This window comes from Diadema antillarum, unplaced genomic scaffold (assembly GCF_040938485.1).
Source record: "Diadema antillarum isolate AM-2024a unplaced genomic scaffold, OU_Dant_1.0 seq00000983_RagTag, whole genome shotgun sequence".
Classification (NCBI taxonomy): domain Eukaryota; kingdom Metazoa; phylum Echinodermata; class Echinoidea; order Diadematoida; family Diadematidae; genus Diadema; species Diadema antillarum.
The window spans coordinates 242,501-258,246 of NW_027271823.1; positions in this window are offsets into that span (position 1 = coordinate 242,501).

Genomic DNA, 15,746 nt, shown 5'->3' on the forward strand with positions numbered 1-15,746 from the left:
TCTTGTTCATAATCACCATTCAAGAGTACATTTTAAGAACTCAAAGCAAGATGGAGAAAAAAAAAGAATTATGCTTGAACATGTGCATGCGTGTCGTGTTATTTTTGTCATGTCTGTTTGTGTATAATATGGGATGAAAAATTATTTCGTTCTGCTAACATTCATGCAATAGAAAGAAACCACCCCAAAAAACAATATGAAAATGAAGTATAAGAGGACTTTATCAGAGCTTTGTACAATGACATTCTGACGTCTTCTTATATATAAGCATAGTGAGCAAGGTCCAAACAACAACACGGAAATCTGCTGCTGTTATAATTATAGTCGGGCGCTTCTATGCCCGTCTGCATGTCATGATATCAATGTCAAAAATTTGTGGCAATTAAAATGTATGTCTAACGAAGTACAGTATATGAATACCAGACTGCCTATGGTATTCCCATGACGCCAGACTTATCCTTTCCTTTAATTCCCCATCTTGTCTGGCAAAAAAAAAGACTTTAGCAGAAAAAAAAAATCAGCATTTTAGCATTGATATCTTGCCTTTTAAATACAGTACATATTAAACGAATCGTATAGAATCGGTGGAGACGTAACTCCATGTTTCTAACATAATTTGGCTGAGAATATGAGAAACCTCTAATGAAACGCCATTATGCAACTTTGTGACAAAAAAAAATTCAATGACCTGAGTAAGGCATTTGATACCATTGATTACAACATTCTTATTCGAAAAAAGTGGAATGAATATTTTATATACTGAACTGATTTTACCATACTTCACATACTGCAATATGGTATGGGCATATTCAAACAAGACAAAAATTCAATCAGTTCACTTTCTCCAAAAATAGCACTCCGTATGTGCACCAACTCACTAGCTTGTAAACTCTGAACCATTATTTTCTAAATTGGAATCCCTCAAAATAAACGATATTCATACATTTCAATGCGCAATATTCATGTAAAAAAATAGTACACATCCAACACCCTGCCTTCCTTGTTCCATAACCTGTTCACTATGAACTCCAGCGTCCACGCTTGCCTAACTCGACATTCCAAAGATTATCACCGCCACAGTCCCAACCTAATGATGATTCACAAGTCAATAAGACATCACCATGGACCATGCAGATTTTTGGAAATAATCTCAATGAGCTAATAAAGGGAACCACTAAATTATATTCTTTGAAGGCACTTCAAAAAAAAAGTCTTTTATATAAGTATGATAATGTATGAGTGAATAGAAATTATGTCTTTTTTTTTTCAACTGGACGATCTCCCATCGGCCACCGGCAGATTTTAACGAAATCGCTCAGCTACCGACGGGTGATCGATAGGTCATCTACCGGTGACCCGTAGGCATACCGGCGCGCCGGCCGGTCTCTACCGAAAATTTCTGATGAGCTACCTGGGCTTATTCATGTGCCGATGTGATTTGTGATGTGACATTTAATCAAGATAAAACTGAGGTAAAAGGTCTAAGAGTTGAATTACCAACTATAAACCTCAGCTTGTGAAACTACGGATAACTGTAAATTCGGAAATCAAACAAAAGGTAGGAAAACCCAAGATGGAACAAAGATAAGAATACATTAGACTTTTCCAAAATATCTTGTTTTCTTCTCTAAATTTTACAGTATTTTTCTAATCTTCTTTAATTTCATATTTTAATTTCCCCATCTTTTGTCATTCACTACTTCTTCTTTCAGTAGATCTTTAATGAATGATAAGGTAACCAAACCATATATTACTAAGTTTCCATATCGACACTAACTTTTAGCTATCATCTCTTTTGCCCCAAAGTGGCTGTCCCAGTCTTCCATGTCCCTCATGTGGGTTGCCGAGATGTTGAGATGCTGAGATGTTGGTGGAATTTCCTTGCCTCTATCCTCCGCCTGCTTCTTTCAGATTTCCGTGGCTTCTCTTCTCCATCTAGTTCCTGGTTTCCCTCAGTGCTTCTGTCATTTTTATCTTTCTCATTTTTAGTCCCTAAAAAGATGACCGCTCGAAATATTTCCTTGGTTTTCTTGTGTGCTGTTGTCATTTTTGTCTCTATTATTCTTGTTCGCTATGTGACCGCTCAATTAGGTGAGTGCCTGTACGGTTGCCGCTCGGACACAGAGCGTATTTTGGGCAGTGAGTGAAAACTTGTCTGTCGCCGCTGAAATTTTAACTCTGCGTTAAAACTTCAGCGGCGACCGACCGATGCCCTAAAAACTAGTGGTGAGTGGTCGGTCACTGGTCGGTCACCGGTCGTTGTCCGACCGGTGATCGACCAGTGACCGAACAGGCACCACTGATACGCTTGGTGTCCGAGCGGCAACCGCCCAGGCACTGACCTAATCGAGCGGTCGCCTCCGAGCGATTCATGGAACAAAAATGATAGAGACAAAAATGACAAAAGCACAGAAGAAAACCAAGGGAATAGATCGAAAGGTTGCCGTCCAGCAATTTAGGGACTTGAAATGATAAAATGATAAAAATGACAGAAGCACTGACGGAAACCAAGGACTAGATGGGGAGGAGAAGCCAGGGCATTGGCAATGTGGAAGAAACAGGGGAGGGATAGAGGCAAGGAAACCCCACCAACATTTCAGCATCTCAACGTCTTGGCAACCAATATGAGGTACATGGAAGACAGGGACAATCACTTTAAAGCAAAAGAGATGAAAGCTGAAAGTTAGTGTCGATATGTAAACTTAGTAAAATATGGTTTGGTTACCTTTTCATTCATGAAAGGCCTATTGAATGAAGAAGTCATGAATGACAAGAGATGGGGAAATGAAAATATGAGATAAAATGGGAATAGAAAAACATTGTTAAATATAAAAGCAAACAAGGATATTTTGGAAATTTCTAATTTAATCCTAATCTTTGTTCCATGTTGTGTTTTCCTCCCGTTTGTTTGATTCCTAATTTCTAGTTATCTGGGGTTTCACATAACTGAGGTTTGGTAGTTGGTAATTTAAGTCTTAAAATCTTTAGCCTCGAGTTTTTTTTAACCCGTTGAGGACGAGTCCCGAGTATACTCGGGCAGGTGTCTATGGGAAATGCGTGTTCTAGCAAAATCAAACCGTCCTAAACGGATTAATTAATTAATTGTTTATCACATCACAACTCACATATATACAGTAGGTATATGAATAAACCAAGTTAGCTTGTGAGAAATTTCCCCGCAGAGACCGGCGGGCGTCCGCCGGTACGCCTACGGAACACCGTTAGATGACCTATCGATCACCCGTCGGTCGCCGAGCGATTTCGTAAAATTCGGCCGGTGGCCGCTTGGAGATCGTCCAGTTGTCAATGGGGCATTGCTCGGTGACTGCTCAGTCTCTGCGCTGAGAAGATCCCTATATTTCGCAAATTCTTTACCTAAAATCGACCGGTGACCGACGGGAAATTGACAGGGCATCGCTCAGTCACCTCTTGTGTTTTACAGCTTGCTCGACATCTCCAAAAACTGCTGGGCGGTGCCAAAATCTCAGCGGCGACCGAGCAGGCTACAAATCGGTCGGTCACCCCTCTGAGTTGTGACCGTAGCCTTACTCTGCTTAACTGCCAAGACTACACTTTGTTTTTCTTATTATGTTCTTGTGGTAGGCCTACTAGATCTTAGTAGTTAAATTGATAAGTAATAAAGTAGTCATGAATTTGATGATGACACAACATGAAATTTGCATGCAATTTAAATTACGGCATTATGCATGACCTTTTTTTTTTCGGCCATTGACATGTTTCTGCTTTCAGTCACACAGCATCCAAACCAAGAATATGTACACTCAGCAAAAAAGACAGAAAACATGAATAAAATAATTAAGTAAACACTTTCTCCAGTTATTATTTTTCATAGAGAATTTTGATAAAAATTATAGAGTCAATAATATAAAAGATTATTCAATTGTCAATGAAACTGGTAGGTTTATAAAAAGAAAACTTTACGCATGTGTGAACACACTCATTTTTGTCTTCCAAGGCAGAAAAGTAAAAATTGCAAAAAAATGGCATATTGAAATTCATTTGCAAATGCCCTCCAAGTAACAAAAGACAAATTTAACGCAATGAGAGACACGAATGAAATGGCCGAAATAAGTTTCCGTTCCCTTGTTTCTCTTTATATTCTAAAACAATAACACAGTGGGTAAACAGAAAGTTGAACATAAACATTTAATTGAGAAATTTAAGGATGCATGAGACAGATTCAAGAGCCAAATATCATTTCAAATTTTTTAATTTTGAATAACGTTTCAAATTCAACCTTCTATGTTACCATTACTTCTTCTGTTATGTCTCTTTGACTATGAATTCGACAAAATTCAATATTCTTCAATGTGTTGCCTTTCTTTATCGTTGGAGAGTTACAGAGACATTATAGAAATCATAGGTTGATCTTTGCAAATTAATTTGCAATCTTATTGAGTTGAATTTGTCTTTTGTTATCATTGTTCTATGGAACGGCATATGTGTTTGGATAACAACTTGTCCATTTTTGCGATTTTACTTTTTGTACTTTTTACGAATGTGTTCACTCATGGGTAAAGTTTCCCTTTTTATTGACCTATATACTTGGTTGATAGCCAATTAAATTACCTTTAACATGGTATAATTATAAAACACCATTGTTGGCCAAATAGTCTATGTTTTTGCTGAGTGTAGTTCGTAGGTCTGCTACATACTTACCTTGTTCAGACAGCTCAGCCACAGTGTCCCATTTCTCTGTCTTCTGGAGTTCTTGTAAAAGGCTGTATATCGACGAGATATCAGTTACCATTCCCTTGCGAATCACAAAGTCCTCCATGTTTTCACGCGAAAGAATACCTCTAAATGAATAGGGTCTACCTCTTTTATAACAAGCACTGGGCCTGGCATTCTTCACAAAACACTTCACTTTGGAAGCGATATATTGTTTGCTCTCATAGGGTTTTCTGTAAATTTACGTTCATGGTTCAGCAGGTTTTCGTTTTTATATTGTATATGTGACCCGGCATCACAAAACCAGCAAAGGGTCGCCAGACATATAGTTTTTAGTTCAGGGTAGATTCTGAAAGAACAGGCTGTAGGCTTTAAAATGATATATAACTCAACTCAAAGGGACTATCCTAAACCTATCTAAATAACAGAAAGAATGCATTCACTCTGGAAAGAGTGTTATTCTTTACCTAGCTCCGCTAGCTGTGGTATTCACGGGACAAAAAATGCGATGTAAACTACTGGAGCAACAAGAATGAAGGGATTATGAAATTAATCTAAAATTGAGCATCAACGCATTCTGCCCATGATTATCGCCAACTTCTAATGCAGTAGCATTATCCTTTCAAAAGTTATTAGAGTTGAAAGTGAAGAGTGAGCTAAGGACATAAAAAGGGACCTCTATAAGACATACCCGATCGCAATACTCTCAAAAAAGAGTTGTAGAGTAACTGCTAAATGCACATTTTCCAATTCATTCTATGATCCCAAACTTTGGGATAATGTACAAGAAGAATAACTCCTTCAGATTATATGAAAACCTTCAGATTGACTCAGTTGACCCGTTTTACTTTTTTTTAGTCCTCACGTAAAGTCAAAGTGTGCGATTTTTTGTTCGTTTATGATGTACTGTCACATTAGGGTAGTATTAATGAGACAAAACCAGAGTCGTCTGCGTAAGATTCCTTGCAGTGATTTCTAACGGACGAATAGGCCTTAATTGCTGTATACGGGAAAGTCTCTGAACCACAGACTAAAGCTATAGAGTATCTCACCAACGGAGACGTCTTCGCGACGTCTCCAACTTACCAGTCGCAGCAGTCGCGGAGACGTCTCCAACATAAGAATGTCGTGCGGTCTCACCAAGGAGTTATGGCAGGTGTCAAAAAATTTCAAATATGAGGGAGCCGTTGCAGCATCACCTGACTTGATCTAGACAGGATGTCAGCTCGCAGATGGGTCATGCAATGGTTTGTAAAGTAGGTCAAACAGCGTGAAATAGAGTCGCGAAGACGTCTCCGTGACCTCTCACCAGTTTTTCTGGTCTCCATAAGGTTTCGGCGACGTCTCTGAGACGTCTCTGAGACATCGCGGAGACGTCGCGGAGACGTCTCAGCAGTCGCGAATATGATTAGTCTCCGCAACGTCTCCGCGACTGATGAAGACGTCTCGGAGACGTCTCGGAGACGTCGCAGAGACTTTGCGAAAAATCGAACTCGTTAAAATTTCTTGCGACTAATCGGAGACTCTGTAATTTTCAGGAGACGTCTCAGAGACGTCGCGGAGACGACTATGCTACTAGCAAAATCTGGAGTCGCGAACTAGTTGCGAACTAGTTTCAATCCCGTTGATACACCCCCTTAAAAGAACACGCACATAGGAAATTTCGGTTTGACTGACTGTCTCCACGGCTGTCCAGTCGTTGGTGAACATGCACGCCATCAACACAGGCCGCTGGACATTAGAAGTGGTGCCGACATACTTGACTATATGAAATTCAACCTTCTCCTGGCCACGGTGTGGGATAATTTTGTGGTCGTATTAACACACAAAGATGTGTAACAATTTGTGTACATTGCTTTTATTGTTTGCCTACCAACTCATTGACCCTGAACTTCGTTCATCGATGTCTCTTTTTGCAAGGTTCCGTTTAAACAGCAGTACGCGCCACACGTTGTACATTGTATTTTCTGTCTTGCCGGAGCTGCCAATATGTATTACGCTTTCGTCAGCAGTAATTGATGTACGCTTTACATGAAGATTGTTATTATAGTTTTGGTTAAGACCTAACTTGAAGTTTCTGTCTCTTTTTTTTTTCGGTGAGATGAGGAGAAACATCTTACAAAATATGACAGAGCTTGTAATCTCAAGAGGAATTCAACGTTTGTTTGTTTTTTTTATGAGAATCGGTTTTGAAATGCCGGAGATATCCAAAAAGAGCGTTCCCAATAAAAGATGGGACCCGCCTTTCATTACGGTCGTTTTGTTTTACTTTGTTTTTGGATGTTTCAGCCATTGCAAAACCAATTTCCATCAAACAAACTTTGAAAACCTCTGAGAATGGTATGTTCTACACATAGTGGTTTCTAGATACCTCACAAAATGTTAAAATGCCCAATCCTCGTCTCCACCATTACTATACCATCCCTTGAATGGAATGATGACTCAGGATTTATGATAATGCATTGGTCATGTATTATATACATCAATTTGAATTACGACATTACCATTAGTTGTTGTTTTTTAGGCATTGACGGGTTCCTGCTTGCATACACACAGCACCAAAACCAAGAATATAAACTTGGAAGGTCTGCTTTATACTTACCTTGTTCAGACAGCTTGGCCACTGTTCTCTGTCTTCTGGAGTTCTTGTAAAAGACTTAACTGTATATCGACGAGATATCGGTTACCATTCCCTTGCGAATCACAAAATCCTCCATGTTTTCACGCGAAAGGACACCTCTAACTGAATAGGGTTTACCTCTTTGATAACAAACACTGATCTCTACGGTCTTCACAAAATGTTTTTGAAGCGATATTTCGTGGGCTCTCATAACGTTTTCTGCAAATCTTCGTTGTTGTTGGCACTTACAGTAGACTTGGACGGGCTGATTTCACGGAGCATGCGACCGATTTGCGAAGGATTCGAATGTCGAAAAATGGCAAAGTCCAAAATTGGCAAAGACCAACATATCATGGAAAAGTTTTTTCGACATTTGCCTTTCAGCCCCTTTAATTTGCCCTTTAATGTTTTTCCAGAATTTGTAAATAAAAAACAAAACAAAACAAAAAACAACCAAGAACAAAAACACGAGGACCTCTATCATCCAGTCATCAATTATCCGTAGTCTCTGTTATCAGGATGCCAACTGACTTGCATTCTTTTTTAATATTTTCATGTATTTTCAGTGCCAGATCTCACTCAAAACAAACAAACATGCAAATATTGCCATGCGAAAACACGACGAGACATTATTCTCACCGTGAAAGTTCATAAGCACTTTCATCCCTAACAAAGGGAGTGCCCCTCCCCCCCCCCAAAAAAAATTTTGGATTTTGAATAGAAACCAAGGTTATTGGCAATTTTATGCATTCTTCTGTCGTGACATGTCACATTACGATTACTCTTTGTATAATCATAATTTCGGAGCTTCGTTTTTGTTCCCCAGTTCATCATGTCACTGCCCAGCAGCCAGGAATAGCCTGGTGGTAGTGTCCCTGAGTGGAAAGCAGTTGATGAGAGGTTCGAATCCTTTGGTTCCCTTTTTCCGACATGTTTGTTATAGAATATACAGAGCGTATCAAACATTAAAAAGGTAATCCAAGTTTGGAGGGCTACTATTTCATAACTGTCAGTAATAGAGAGCGCAATAATGGTTGTGAGGAAATTGAGGGGAACAAACTCTTCCTCTTTCTATTGATACCTAATTATGTTGACTGAGCACGTGGAAATCAATTTGAAGACATCAGTGACAAATGACACATTTTCCAAGTTTTAATGTTATCGTAAGGAACAATAAATGTCTCACTGAATGGATGAGATTTATCAATCAAACTAGTTAAGCCAACCGGCCAGACTGCAGGACCGCAAGTTTGTGTTTCAGTTAGGGTTTCTTCTATAACCTTTAGTCCATATCCTTCATGGCCATGATTTCGATAACTGGTCACTCCCACGAAGGCAAACCCATTATTAGGTGATCCGAGTATCCTCTCGGATCACCTTCTGTATCTGTTAGGATTCTTTCTTTCTTCTTTCTTTCTTTATTTTCTCCCCCAAAATTGTGCAGAGGTTAGCTCAGAAAGTGATATGCCTATCAAGTTCAAACTTATACCATGTATGTATCGTGTCCCAAAGACGACAGATCTAGCAAAATCATAGTGATCAATCGACCGTGACGTCACTATGACGTCATTACATGAAAACACATTCTCAATCATATCTCATTAATGGAATAGAATTTTTCAATGAAATTTACGTCACATATATTTCAAGTCAAGTGCATTTTACTCATGTTCTCAAAATTCATCTATACCTTAAAACGTGCGCGTACGCACGCGTTGAAATATTTGTATGCTCCAATGGAGCTCAAATTTTTTTTGCACACGTTTCAGACCATTTAGAGCATTTTTTGAAAAATGGAAAAAATCGGACGGACGCGTACGCGCGCGCGCATATACGCACGCACAGCTCATTTGCAATAGAAATTTCCCGTTTTTTCACACGGATCGGATGTCTGAAATGTCAAGGAATATTTCTACCAAGTTTCAAGTCAATCCGACTCAATATGACGTCATACGGGCCCGTCAAAGTTGAAATTCCGCGCGCGCGTCAATGGCGATAGACAGTGCAACTATGCCAAAAAACCGCCAATTTTAAATCCGATTTTACTCGTCAGGATGTACGGTGACCCCCAATTTTCTTTACATATTCTGAAAGCTAAGTTGTACATGTTGTACAAGTTGTACAAGTTGGCGATGCTGAAAAAATGATTAAAAGATATCAAATTTCTTAATAAAGTAAAAAAAGTAAATTTTCAAAATGACGTCATCAAATTTCAAGTTTATTCAAGCGTATCTCACTAATCCTTTGCCAATTTTCACGGAGATTTCAGTATGTTGTAGCTTATTTAATATTCTTTCAAAAATACGATAACATTATTTTGATTGAATGACGTCATCACCTCGTAAAAATGGATTAAAAGTCATCTTGTCAAATTTTTCCAGTTTACGTGTTATCTCTATGGGAGTGCAGTTTTTCTGGAAATGAAAATTGACATGACTATCTTTATCGAGCACTAGCTCACTTACACTACGGTGAATTTCTCCCAGATTTTAATATGTTGTAGCTAAGACTTTGGGCTATCGTGAATGTGTCCTCTATTTTTTCATATGATGTCGGGATCACGTTTGCTCAGATGCCATCATGTCTGTGCAAAGTGGGGTCAAAGGTCATATGTACTTCTTTCTGTATCTTCGTTATGACGTGTTATCTCTATGGGAGTGCAGTTTTTCTGCAAATGAAAATTGACATGACTATCTTTTTCGAGCACTAGCCCACTTATGCTTCCGTGAATTTCTCCCAGATTTTAATATGTTGCAGCTGAGACTTTGGGCTATCGTAATGTACCCTTCGTTTTTTCATACGATGTCGGGATCACGTTAAAAAAACTTGGCTGAATTTAAAGCTTATCTTCAATGTATTGAGATGTTTCTTTTCTTTCTGCAACTTTCTTTGCAATAACTCAAAAAAAACAGCCTCTATCACCCTCAAATTTTGCACATGTTTAGTTCATGTCACGTACATTATTTCATAAAATAACAACTACTTGATCAGACACCATCTTGGGTATGTAAATTAGGGTCAAAGGTCATAAGTGTTTCATCCTGTATCTTAGTGAATATATGTCCTATCTCTTCCATATTTTGCACACGCAAAGACCATGTTACAAGAATCATTTTACAAAATAACCACTTTTTGCTCAGATGCCATCCTGGCTGTGCAAAGTGGGGTCATTGGTCAAATATACTTCATTCTGTATCTCCGTTATAGTGTATACGGAATTTGGTACCAAAGATGGCAGGTCTGACTCGCTTTTCTAAATGAGATTCCAAACATCACACGGCGAATGTCCCTAAACACAGATGAAACCTGTATGGTCATGCCTATTGCGATCAGGACTCGAATTATTGATTTAAAAAAAAAATCGGATCACCTTAATTTGTCAGTAATGACAAGTTACAATCTCTAGTCCTTTTTTTCTACCTTCACATTCAATACATGGATGGTTTGTCCGCTGTGAGCTATATACGTATATTGCGTCAAATATAAACATAGAAAATGAACTGCATGTGCAGGTTTGCCCTTGTAGGTGCGACCGAGTAATCGGACAGGTGGCCATGTTAAAGGTTATGGACCATAAAACGCTTGTAGAAACATTCAAATTGATAAAATGCCTGAAAAACACAAAAAGTGGATAAGTGTAACCCGGTCTTAAAGTGTAATTCGATGCCTATACATAGGCTTCTGAAAATGTGTCAGAGCAGGGAGGTGAGATCGAGAGGCTCCCTGGTCAGAGCGGCGCGGATGCGGTTGCGCACTCAAGGTTGTGCCCATCTCCCACGGGAGAGAGGCTCAGTGCCAGTGGTGCTTGTAGTATTATAGTCTTGGCGCAAACTCCTTTACGACCAACAAGGGTTTGTGCCAGCAAACAAATAATACATTTGCCATCATCAGGCGCGTTCATTGCAGTTCAATTCAATTTAATTAATTTGTTCTTCAACGTGATATAAATGAAATCTTTAACGAGTACAAAACTGCATGCATAAAGGAAAAAGAACATACAGTGTACTTATCAATTGCATGTATTGAAGAATGTAGGGTCTACTAGAATGCAATAGCTTGATGTGTACTCCTCAGAGTGTAACATTTCAAAAGAAAATAGATTGAAGGGCAACTGGAGAGAGGAAGAGAAAAGAAAATCAAAATTGCTACTTTTCACAAAGAACTAAGGAATGAAAACAGTTACTACACAACGCAGCACACCACAAACACACGGGCATGGACAATACTACAACAAGATGCCTATTTCAGATAGGAGGGGGATGCAGACATACATGAGTTATAGATTCAATACATAAAATAACAAGATCAAGAACAAGAGAAAAATCAGCAATAAAGAGAAAAATTGCGAGTTTCATATTGTATTTCTTACTTTGTAAGAATTTTTTCTTTCAACTTTTTCATATATGAATCAAAATTATTTTCAGCGAAATCTATGAATAAATATCAGATTACAGTGTACATGATTTAAAGGAGAAAAAAATTTATGTACATTTTTTCTATTAGCAAAATATATTACATTATGTGCAGATAATTATCTAAGAAATTGTGGATATTTTTTTCTATACATTCTTCATTATATAGTACCAAAAATATTAGAGCAAGGCAATTGCTGAAGACATGATTAAATTGGAAGTTTCATGTTAGATTATGGCGGTATCCAGGCGTCTCCTGGTAGGGGGAGGCGGAATTTTCACATTTTCAGCATCTTCCTAATAAATACAATTATGACAGTGACATGTACATTGGTCCACCAAATGCGTAGAATTCCTCGGGTGATAGAATCCCACTTTGTTTGAAGGGGCACCAAGTTAAAAAGGCCTCAACATAAGGGACTGTTCGACCAAATACATGCAAATCTTCTTTAGAACCATAAGTAAAGGAGCTGATGCAATGCTTTAAATTAGAAAGTTAATGTATGAATGTATTTTTTTTCTTTAATTTGATATAGCGTGTGAGGGAATGCCTAAGGAGAGGTTGGGGGAGGAGGAAGCGTAATGTTCATATTTTCAACATCTTCTTGAAAAATCTCTGAATTTTCTACTTTACAAGGCAGGTAGCATCCCCATAGAAATTCAACATCTCACATATTGTTACATAAACGCTCTAACGATTTTGCTGGTGTGTAAGTAACTAATAACGGCCTTATGGGCTTTAGTTTTAACAATTTTTGCCTGCTATAACACATTTCTGGTTGTTTTACATCCCAAGATGAGAAAGGTCCTTTATGGTTTTCACTTTGAAATCCTACATGATGGCTATTGATGCAACGTAGAAAAGTGATTTTCATTTCATTTTTATTTGTGTTTTTTTTTTCTGATTGGTGAGGTGTCAACTGCTTGTATGATAAAATTCGCAAGTTTATCAGTAAATGCAAACTTCATTCCTCATGCTTCCACTTTTCCTTCTATGTTATCTCTGCTTTTTTTCATGATGATTTTCTTATCTTTCATGTGCAAAGTTAGCCATAATTGATGATGAATCAATAAGTATGTTTTCAAAAGTGATTTGATTAATTGTCTAATACAGAAACAGCAATAAATGAAATAAAACGAATTGCTCATATATAGGACCCTGAAGGCATCTGCAGCTTCGCGTTCGTGACGTGTATAGTTATTGAAGGTATTGTCTGCTCCATGTAATCTGTGGTTTGTTTGGCATGATTGTTCTGAAAAACATGCACACCATAAAATATCCTGCATACAGAAATGATCATGCCTATATTGTGATTATTAAGAGTAAAAACATTCTACAACTCACTGTGAGAAGGAAAATTTGGTGTATCAAAAAATATTGTAGATGTTTGTACATGTACTAGTATCATATTGCTGCTTAAAGACATACAAGACACTCGCCCACCACACATCAACAACACACTAACACTCACATACAGCAAGGTATACATATAAATTAGGTACAAAACTAAATTATGAAAAGTTGGCAATTTTCACTTCTTAAATGAAGTTTCCAGTATGATGGAGATGTAATGTTTTCACACATACCTGTCATTCCATCCCCACGTCAGTGCCATTTACTCCCTCATCTCCCCATATGTCATTCACCTCTGCCTCTGTATAATGCCTCTTAAAAAAAACATAAGCACACTTCATACATAACGACAAGAGTTTAGGGAAGAAAATAACGATATTCACGTATGACACGTTGAAATAACATTATAAGCATGCAGAATGAATGTTACTTGTTCTATTCTAAAACCATGGCAAATATAAGTGAGTGGTGAGTAAGCAGACGACAGAAAAAAATGGTCCATAAACGTATCCAAAATCCACAGGTGGGGTTCTGTACGCGATACACATTTTCAGAAGCCTAGGCATGGAGTTACACTTTAAGACCGTAACAGACGTTTCCCCTTTGCGCTTTACGGAATTCTTGGACCCGCCCCCATAGTGCAAGCAATGAGTTTTGACTTTTGTGGTTGACGCGATCGTGAATCGAGAGGGGGCGCATCCCCCTCTGGTACCCCCTCTCTAATTTTTGTTATTGTTGTTGTTAAAACAACAGAAATGAAATGAAAAAAAAATAAGGGTGCGGCATAACGGGTTACAGGGACGGATCCAGGAGTTTCGTAAAGGGGAGGCGTCTTTACAAAACTAGAACTGCCGCACCCCCACCCCTATTTTCATTTTTCTATTGTTTTAACTAAAGAAAAAGAAAGAGAGGGAGCACCAGAGGGGGATGCGCCCCCTTCTCGATCCGCGATTGCGTCAACCACAAAATGTCAAAACTCATTGCTTGCATTATAGGAGCGGATACAGGAATTCCGTAAAGGGGAGGCGCCCATACAAAATCAAAGCTGCCGCAACCCTACCCCCCTTTTTTTTATTTCTGTTATTCTAACAAAAAATAGATAGGGGGCACTAGAGGGGGTGCGCCCCCCCCCCCCCCCCCGATCTGAGATTGCGTCAACCACAAATTAATGTCAAAACCCATCGTTTGCATTACAGGGGTGGATCCAGGAATTCCGTAAAAGGGAGGCGTCTTTACAAAATTAAAGGCTCCACACCCCCACCCCATTTTTATTTATTTTTGTTGTTTTAACAACAAAAAGGGGGGGGGGGGCACCAGAGATGTATCAGTCCCCTCCTATTCCATGATTGCGTCAACCACATTGCTTGCATTAAGGGCGGATCCAGGAATTCAGTAAACGGGAGGCGCCTTTACGAAATGATTACAAGGGCTGCCGCACCCTCCCCATATTTTATTGTTATTGTTTTAAAAAACAGAGAGGTGGTACCAGAGGGGGATGCGCCTCCTTCTCGATCCGCGATTGCGTTAACCACAATATAAAAACTGATTGCTTGCCTTACAGGGGCGGATCCAGGAATTCCGTAAAGGGGAAGCGCCTTTACAAAATTAAAATCTGCCGCACCCCCTATTTTTTCTTTTTAATTCTATTGTTTAAAAAAATTAAAGGAGGCACCATAGAGGTATGCGCCCCCTCTCGATCCGCGATTGGGTTGAACACAAACATCAAAGTTGCTATCTGTGTACATTTTGTGATGATTGGTCATACATCATGTCTATAAACAAGCAAAATATCGGCAAACATGAGTGAAATTTTCACGACATTCAGACCTTTGCAACGGTTAGGAAACTGACCAATGACGAGCAACCATCCGCACGCTATCGCGATCTCATTTGCATCGTTATGCAAATTGCCACACTCGAGTGAAAAGCGTGCGTGCGGCGGTCAAGAGCATTGTGTGCACGCACCTACCTTACTAGCACACATTTACATGATAAAGAATTGTGGCATACTACGTCGTATATATCAGTAATGTTACGGATTTTCTATGAAAGCCATCTCAGCACGGCGACCTGCTTACCATACTGGCATGAAATGTTGGCCTTCTTCTGCTGCCGAGTCCTGGGATTTACCAAAACTCGGCAAATTGAATAAAGTCAAAAGTAAAATCTTTAGCGTGTCCCTGCATGTTGTGTTGATGTTTTTGTTTTTGTGTGTTATCATGACAGCAATGTTACTTATAGTTGTTTGAAGGGTTTTACCGTCATGAATAATATTCTGATTATGTTATAAAATCGTTAGAAAAAGACAACTTGGCCTGGAACAAACCTAGTACAGGATGTATGGCATACAAACAACGCAGTCGATTGTGCTACTTCATCGAAGTCGTATATTCATCATGGCGTAACACAGCGTCACATGTGCACTTGTTTTGGGCGAAAATATTTTGAATAGACCTGCTGGCAATTTGAGTATCAGGTTACATTGTATCTATATGAATAGACTGGATGCAGATACAAAAACATTCCTAGATAGACCCTCTCTTTGACGCAATCTAAAAGGGCAGGGGGTTAAGAGCATAATAGAGAAGGTCATAGGTCGATTACTGGCAGTCTCTTTTTTTTTTCTGTACCGGTCCATATAGAATGGATGTTAGCGATGTGCTTCGGA